The 7395-nt window shown below is 48.9% G+C and overlaps 1 protein-coding gene across 1 annotated transcript in view; it reads right to left on the reverse strand.

The window, feature by feature from the left end:
- LOC116463275 (zinc finger protein 831-like) overlaps positions 1-4632 on the reverse strand; it is a 104041-nt gene extending 99409 nt beyond the window's left edge. Inside the window, exon 1 of the mRNA XM_032146310.2 lies at positions 4549-4632. The gene's annotated coding sequence lies outside the window, so the exon portion shown is untranslated. The remainder of the gene's footprint in view (positions 1-4548) is intronic.
- Between the last annotated feature and the right edge of the window lie 2763 nt (positions 4633-7395).

Consider the following 7395-nt stretch of genomic DNA (forward strand, 5'->3'; position numbering starts at 1 on the left):
AGACAGAAGCCATGTGGCTTGCTGGGAATACACAGATCAGGGTGGCAGGTCAGGCACACATCCACACACCCCCTCCAGCCTTAGGCACCCACCTCCACACTAGCCCCCTCGCATCTTCATCCGCGCCAGGAAAGTAAGTGTGTGCATGTGTCCCAGCCCACATGCACCGGGAACATGGGCCTCTCCGGAGACCCAGCCGCTATCAGCCTGGTACCCCTGCCCCACCGGAAACCCATGGACGGCTGGAGGCTGTGCTCATGGGTCTCCCATCTGGGCAGGCAGGCCAAGTGTATTTGCATATGATTTGCATGGTCGACACAGCCATTCCCATCTCTGCAAGGAGAACTTCCAAGCTAACCTGTTATTACGGCTCCTCTGAAGCTGGCACTGCCTGCCCGCCCACAGCCAGCGAGTACTATGCAGAGAGACAGGCCAGGAGCTGACTGAGCGCTCGGGCGCATCACGCCAACCTCCCTGAGCCTCTGTTTCTCTCCTGGACAACAAATAACTACACACCTCCATTGGGCAGACTCAAGGAGAGCTCGTTGCCCACAAAATGACAGCGTGTGCTGGCGCGGAGTACTGGCCACAGCATAGCTGGCCGTTTGTTATTCTCAGAAGGTCAGGAATTAATCTGGATGGAGAAGTTTGCCTCAATGTTCTTCCCAGATGATGGTTCTGAGTCTCATACAGTGGGTCCCCTATGCTATGGTTACTATGCATAGATGATATATAAAAATACAGGACTGCCTAGTTAAATTTGAATTTCAAAGAAATAATAAATATTTTAGTATAGGTATATCCTGTACAGTCTTTGGGACACGCTTATACTAACAAAGTATTCATTGTTCACCTGAAATTCCCATTTTAACTGGGCATCCTGTATTTTATCTGACAACCCTACCTGTGACCCGAGGTCCACTGGTTTCCATTACGACTTATATCCTGTTTTCTCACAGTTTTTACCTAAACTCAAAGGAACACGGTCTCTATTTCCTAAATGTGCAGCTTCCCAATCTAGGATAGGGAGGGCAGAGGTTACATGTGAGGAAAATTGAGACTTGCTGAGGGGAGAGAGGGAGGGAAGGAGAGCAAGAGAACATGTGTTTCCTAACTGAGGTAAAAATCTAAAATCTGTTCCTCTCTGGTTTCTGTGAGAAGCCTGGTGGTTACCATTGTGAACGTGAGGCCACGTTTCCTGTGGCAAAGGGTATGTGTGTTTTTATCAACAGAGCCCGTTTCTAGGGCTCCTCTCAGGATGTGAGGCCCGTAGCAGGTCACAGAGGAAAAGGCGGGCCATGGCGGGGCAAAGGGGGCTGGCGCTGGCGTTGGATGGGGGTCCAGCCATTGAGGCTCCCTGGAGAGCCTTAGCCCTGTGTGGGACGAGAGCCCCCCTCAAGCCCTCGGCTCAGATTTCCCTGTGCACACCGGCCAGCTGGAACATTCCACAGAAAAAGGCAGTGGAGACTGGGCCTTGCCAGATTCCCTGGGGCCCTCAGGGCAAGTTCCAGCCCCGCCATCCACACAGTGTCAACATCACAGGGACAAGGCTCAGGCATGAAACGTTGTGTTGGGGGCCCTGTGGAGGGTGTCTGCTCTCCATACAGAGGCTCTGCAGCCTCTCTCTCCGACAGGCTAAGCCCAGGCTTTTGGCGCTCACTCAGGAGGGAACCATTTTCCTTCACGATTTTTTTTGAAGGAGGGAGATCTTATTTTAGAGTAAGATAAATAGATATATTATGGAGTATAAGGTTAAAGTTTTATATCTTTAAGACACAATGCAAAAAGTAAAATGAAATGTATAAGACTCCATTTCTTCCTCCATAAAATGGTATTGGGGAAGGCGCCAACCCAATTACAGAGATTAGACAAAGAGACATAAGCAAAGCCCTTCTTCAGCACAGCCCCAGGCCACAGTCACATCTTCTTTAATTGGAACTTTGCCATTGAGACTGGGCCCAAGGATTAACATCCCTTCATCTCGTCTGGCTTATCAGACCTCCACACACAGAAAGAAATCACAAAGCAGCAAAGGGAGTCTAGGTTCTGAGCACCAGAGGAAGCTGGTTAATCTTCAGTTGATTTTCTGATGGCACCTCTGATCTGATCTCAAACAGAGGATGGGGTCTGAGAGCCCTTACCTTGCCTGACCCATCAAGATGGGCACCCATCCTATTCATCTGTGGCCACAGACATGGCCAGCCTGGAAGGGATGGAGACCCTCGTTACCAATGGAGACACCATCCCCTGGATCTGCCCCTCACGGCCTCTGGCCAGGGCTGAACTCAAGTGCCCGCAGCCCAGAACGCTGCAACTGCACCTGCTCTCCAAGGCACAAGATGCTCTGGGGAAGGATGTGGTAAGCTGTGTCCAAGGTGCAGGGGTGTGGTCAGGAGGGCAGAACTCACACCAGGTATGTGGGTCTGAGGTAGGAGGCTGCAGGACCTCTGAATCTCCTGGCTGGGCGAGAGGGTAGAATTGAGCCTCAAGACCTGAGACCCAAGGTCAGCACCCTGCTTGCTCTCACACTCTGTTCTAACCCGTCTTCAGAACATCAGAAATGTAGCAGTGGTGATGCTTCCCAAGGACGGAACAGGGACTTTGCCACTGGTCCTCAGAGCTCATGTGCACCCCTTGGATATCCCCCCTCAACAGAGAGGCCAGCCCCATTCCATCATGGAAACCCTCCCAGCATACTCTGATGAGATTGTCCGTGCCCCTGTCTTGGATGGGCCGACTACAAATGACTTAGGAACTAAACGAAGACTATGCATTGGCCTTGACCAATGGCACTGAACAATTAGTGTCGATGGCCCCATCAGGCTCTAGGTTAGTAGGAGAATATTCTCAAAAATTTCAGAGAGTATAAGGGACGTCTTTTCTAATTAGGGTCCATGATGTGGTCATACTTTCTTATTGATCTAATAATTGGTGCAAATGTACAAAAACAGCTGTCCCAACAGTGTGCTGCCATGTGGCCTTGGGTTTTTCATTTTCGCCTGTAATCCCCCCTTACCACCTCAGAAAGCAAGGCTTCATGCATGCAATAATGCCTGCATTTCAGCTGCTCTTCAGATTTACAGCCTCGCCTCTGAAATACGAACAGGTTTTTTGGAGATAATCAGTCTCACACACAATTTCAGCCAACATCTGATCAACCCCAGTCATAATTAGTTCTTGCTAACATATTACACTTTGCCTAAACTATATTGGAAGATGTTCTCCAGTTATGATACCTGATTTGTCAAACTCAGCCTTGTTTGGAGATGAGGGGGGCCTCATTCTTCCTTGCGGTAGGAGAGCTGCCCTCAAAGCCTTTCCTTTAAATTCTAAGTCATGATCCAACATCTTTGTCTTTTCCCAATTTCAGCTTGTACAGCCTTTCCTTTTAAAAAACAAAGTATAACAATTGCAATTCTCCCTTGGCCAGTGGCCAGACATCCAAGTGCCAGAGCGAGGAGATTAACGGATACACCCAGAGGGGGACAAGGTCAGAGAGCAGAACATTCTGGACACATGTTTGTGTCAGAGACCAGACCCCAAAGGACTAGAGAGCTCCCATTAAGAAGGGCTGGTACCTCCAGCTAGAGTGACATGCGAGGGCCCTTCAGAGCCTGTGCATGGAACATGCCTGTGACATTAATTAATGCCAGGCAAAATGTAACAGCAGATCTTGGAAACTAAAAATAGATCTTTACTAACTGATTCATCCCCTGACTGCACAGAATTTGGAGCTTTTTATCTGCTTCTATTCTACATGTACATTACATTACGGCCTTTTTTCCCCCTTTTCTCCATCTTTGTTGTTCTTACTTTTTCCTCTCCTTCTTGGTGAAAGGTCTAAACCTTCCAGAAGCGATGTCCCCATTCAGCTCCCCTCCGACCCAGAGACATGCTCGATAAGCAGGGAGATCACTCCTTCTCCTGCTCCCATGGTTGTCAGCCATGTAATCTGCACTTACTATTTTCCATGCCGAGGTCCCTGCCTGTTGCATTCCACATCGAACTCTGCAGCTTCATTTCCTATTAGAGTCCCTTCTATTTTAGACTTTGTTGATTTCTATTAGGAAGGAAGCCTATTTTAAAAAAATTAGCTGGACAGCTGGGTCTGATTGCTTTTGATTACTGGGCTTGGGGCCACTAGGGAAACAGACTTCCCAAAGCCCCTTGGATGGAGGACCATTTCAGAGGGCCCCAAAAGTGTGAGTCACTACTCACTCTAGACAGGAAGGGCCAGCAGCCCCGGTTGGAAATCAACAGGTCACGTCAAAGGCAGGACAGCACCTTCATCCACATCTGAGGTTTACAAGCCTGTGCTGAAAGTGAGGAGGAGGGGCTAGAAGCCCCTTGGTTCAAGAGATCTCACGGGGACCTGAGTGGGGCTCGTGTCAGAGATAACTGCGTGTGCTTGGAAGGAATCATCCATCATGCTTGCCTGATAGAATCACTCGGGAGGCAACAGACCAGGCTCAATGATTAAGATCCCTTCATCTGGCTTTGCATCCCAGACCTCCAGGTGCACAAAGAAATCACAAAGTCCTCTCTCACCTTTAAGTGCTCAGTCCACAGGCAGGTGGGGGCTGCCGCTCTCTCCCGAAAACCGGTGGCTCCGATGAGGCAGGAGCATTCTCCCTGCTCGTCCCATCTCTGCCTCTGCTTCTCTTTATGCCTTCTCTAGAGAAAAATCGACTGCTGGAAATTTAAAAAAAGAAAAATTGTGTGTGTGTAGGGTGGTGGGTGTCGGGGGTGCTGGGGCGGTGGGGGTGGCAGAGGGACACGGGGGGTAGGTGTGCAGCCTGCCCTGGTGTGGGCTCGGGTTTAATGGCCGACGCTGGTGATATGGTTTGCCTGCTGAAGCTCAGTGCCACGGCAGCTCTGTGTGTGGGCGGCGGCAGCTACACGGCTGGGTTTCAAACCATTACACTGAACATTTGCAAACAGATAAAAAAACAAAACCATCCGGTACAAATGGAAACTTCTGTTCTCCTTTCTCTTCCTGCACTCTTTCCCCTTGCACCTCTCCTCTTCGGTTGAGGAGAAGGAGGGTGAGGGTGGGCATTTCTCTCTCTGGGCTCCCTTGGTCCCCTCTTTTCCGACCATACCACTCCCACGGCCACTCACATGGACAGGGAAATCAGGTCTTCCAGACCGACTCCCCCAGCTTTGGGAATGTCCAGTCACATGAGAAGGATTTTCTCTCCTCCAGGGTCTTGCTCAGAATCCAGCCACTGAGAGCCACCAAACCAAAAGAGGGTGTGGGCTTCCATATCTGACAATCTTTCATCCTTCCTAGCTTCAAAGCCACCTTAGAAATGGCCAAACACAAAGTGGGGTGAGGTGTACTTTCATATCTAGGTGACACTTTTCCCACAGAACATTATGCACGCAGTGGAATGTGATACTCCATGAAAAGAAAAGAGGTCTTGTGGTCAAATTACTTTGGGAAATGTTGCATCTTCTATTGCTCTGGAATAATCATAGAGTACATTACCAGGTAAAGGCTCTGAGAAGTCCTGCAATAAAGAATCTTGTTTCACTTTGTTTAATCCAACATTTTCAAAACGTGTAAGACCTTAAAGGACCAACCCCTCCTCTCCCTTACAAAGACAATGACACACACAAACAAACACACACACACACACACACACACACACACACAATCTTCTGTCCCTCAGCCCAATGGTAACATGACCCAAGTCAATTATTTTAGCCGGAGAGCAAGATTGGGCCAGAAAGGATACATGTGGGGAAGGGGTCAGGTCAAAGTTCACCATCTAAGGACACTATCAGCTTGGAATTAACCAAGGTGCCACAAGTGGTTATCAATGAACATGAGACTGTGGCTGTGGTTCATGAACAGAGTGTGAACCGGACCATCCACAGATGATTTCTCAGAACTGTGGGTCACTGTCAGTACATCTTCCCTCCCACCCCAGCAGGTCTACTCCTCACTGCTCCTGCCCACACATGGGGGCAGCCTGTGGCCAGGCAACAGGAACAGGCACTGTGGGACAAATTCACAGGCCCTCCCCGCCCAAGAGCCCTCCAGACAGTCTTCTGGACACTATAAAAATCAAATGAGATGTCCTCTAGGACATGAAACTTAGGAGGCAGAAGAACGGAAGCCTGAAACACATCAACTCCAGAAGACACATTTGCTGAAAAGACGCACTTATGTTGGCAGTGACTCTACCAGGAGGAGAGGCAGGGAGGTTGACACGGGGATAGGAGAGGAAAGAATGGTGCCTCTGCTGGGTTTGAGGGTTTCTATGAGTCATCAGTGCAGCAACAGAAGAGGCTGACAGACCCTCCACAGCACGCCATCTGTAGGGCCTCGGGAAAGCCCTTCCCGTCACCATCTCCTCATCTGAAAATGGGTTAAGTCAACTGTTCTCAACCAACAGTGATTTTTTCCCCCTCTGGGGACATTGGGTAATGTCTGAGGACATTTTTAATTGTCATGACTAGGGCAGGGTGCTAGGCCTCTAGTAGGTAGAAGCCAGGGATGCTGCTGAGCACCCTACAATGCCCAGGATGCCCCCACCACAGAGAACTGATCAAGGCTTCCATGTCAGGAGTGCAGAAGGTGAGGAATCCCAGCCTCAGCAGCCCCTCCAGCCTCCCTCTGTGGGGCTCAACTGAGACGACACCTGTGAGAATTCTGTGCACATCGAAGGCAGTTATGTTCTACTGTGTGTGGTAAGGAAGCGACTGTCATATCATTTAAATGGCATTTAATTTCTTGTTGGGTGACAAGATGGAAACAGATGGAAAGCAGAGTAAAAACTCTGCTTCAGATCAAAAAAAGAGAAAGCTGGCCTGCCTTAAAAACACTCCAAATTACATGATTTAAAAAAAAAAAGAAATAGAAAGAAACAAAATGCCTCCTCTTGCTTAAGTACATCAGACAACTTGAACTCTGTGTGAACAGAGTGAAATGGGCACAGAAAAGCTTTAAAAAGCTTGCGAGCACTCAGCGGATAATCACTGGTAATTAGAGCATTTTATAGAATCCATTAAAGAGGCTTTAAACAAAGCTGAAAATTATTTGTTGACCTTCACTCTGAAGGAGGCTAACGGTCATGCTGACAACAGTAATGTGTCCAGCCTGGTTGGGGATTTTCTTTTAAAGAAATCCTTGGCCAGAGTTGCAATATAATCCTCAGCACACACTGAATTATTAGAGGCCAAGAAAAGGAGAAAGTGAAGTTAAAGTTCAGACTGATCCTCAGGCCAACCTTCCAGCCTTTAAGAAGAAAATCTGGCCATGTTCTGATCAGGCAACCCATCCTCCTCTCCAGAAGGACTCCGAAGGTGCAATTCCAAGTCCACAGGCCCAGGACATGGTTTTTTCTTCCATGGCAGAGAAGTCCCAGGTGGGTGCGAACTCTGAAG

The sequence above is a fragment of the Hylobates moloch genome, unplaced genomic scaffold, assembly GCF_009828535.3.
Source record: "Hylobates moloch isolate HMO894 unplaced genomic scaffold, HMol_V3 SCAFFOLD_32, whole genome shotgun sequence".
Lineage (NCBI taxonomy): Eukaryota > Metazoa > Chordata > Mammalia > Primates > Hylobatidae > Hylobates > Hylobates moloch.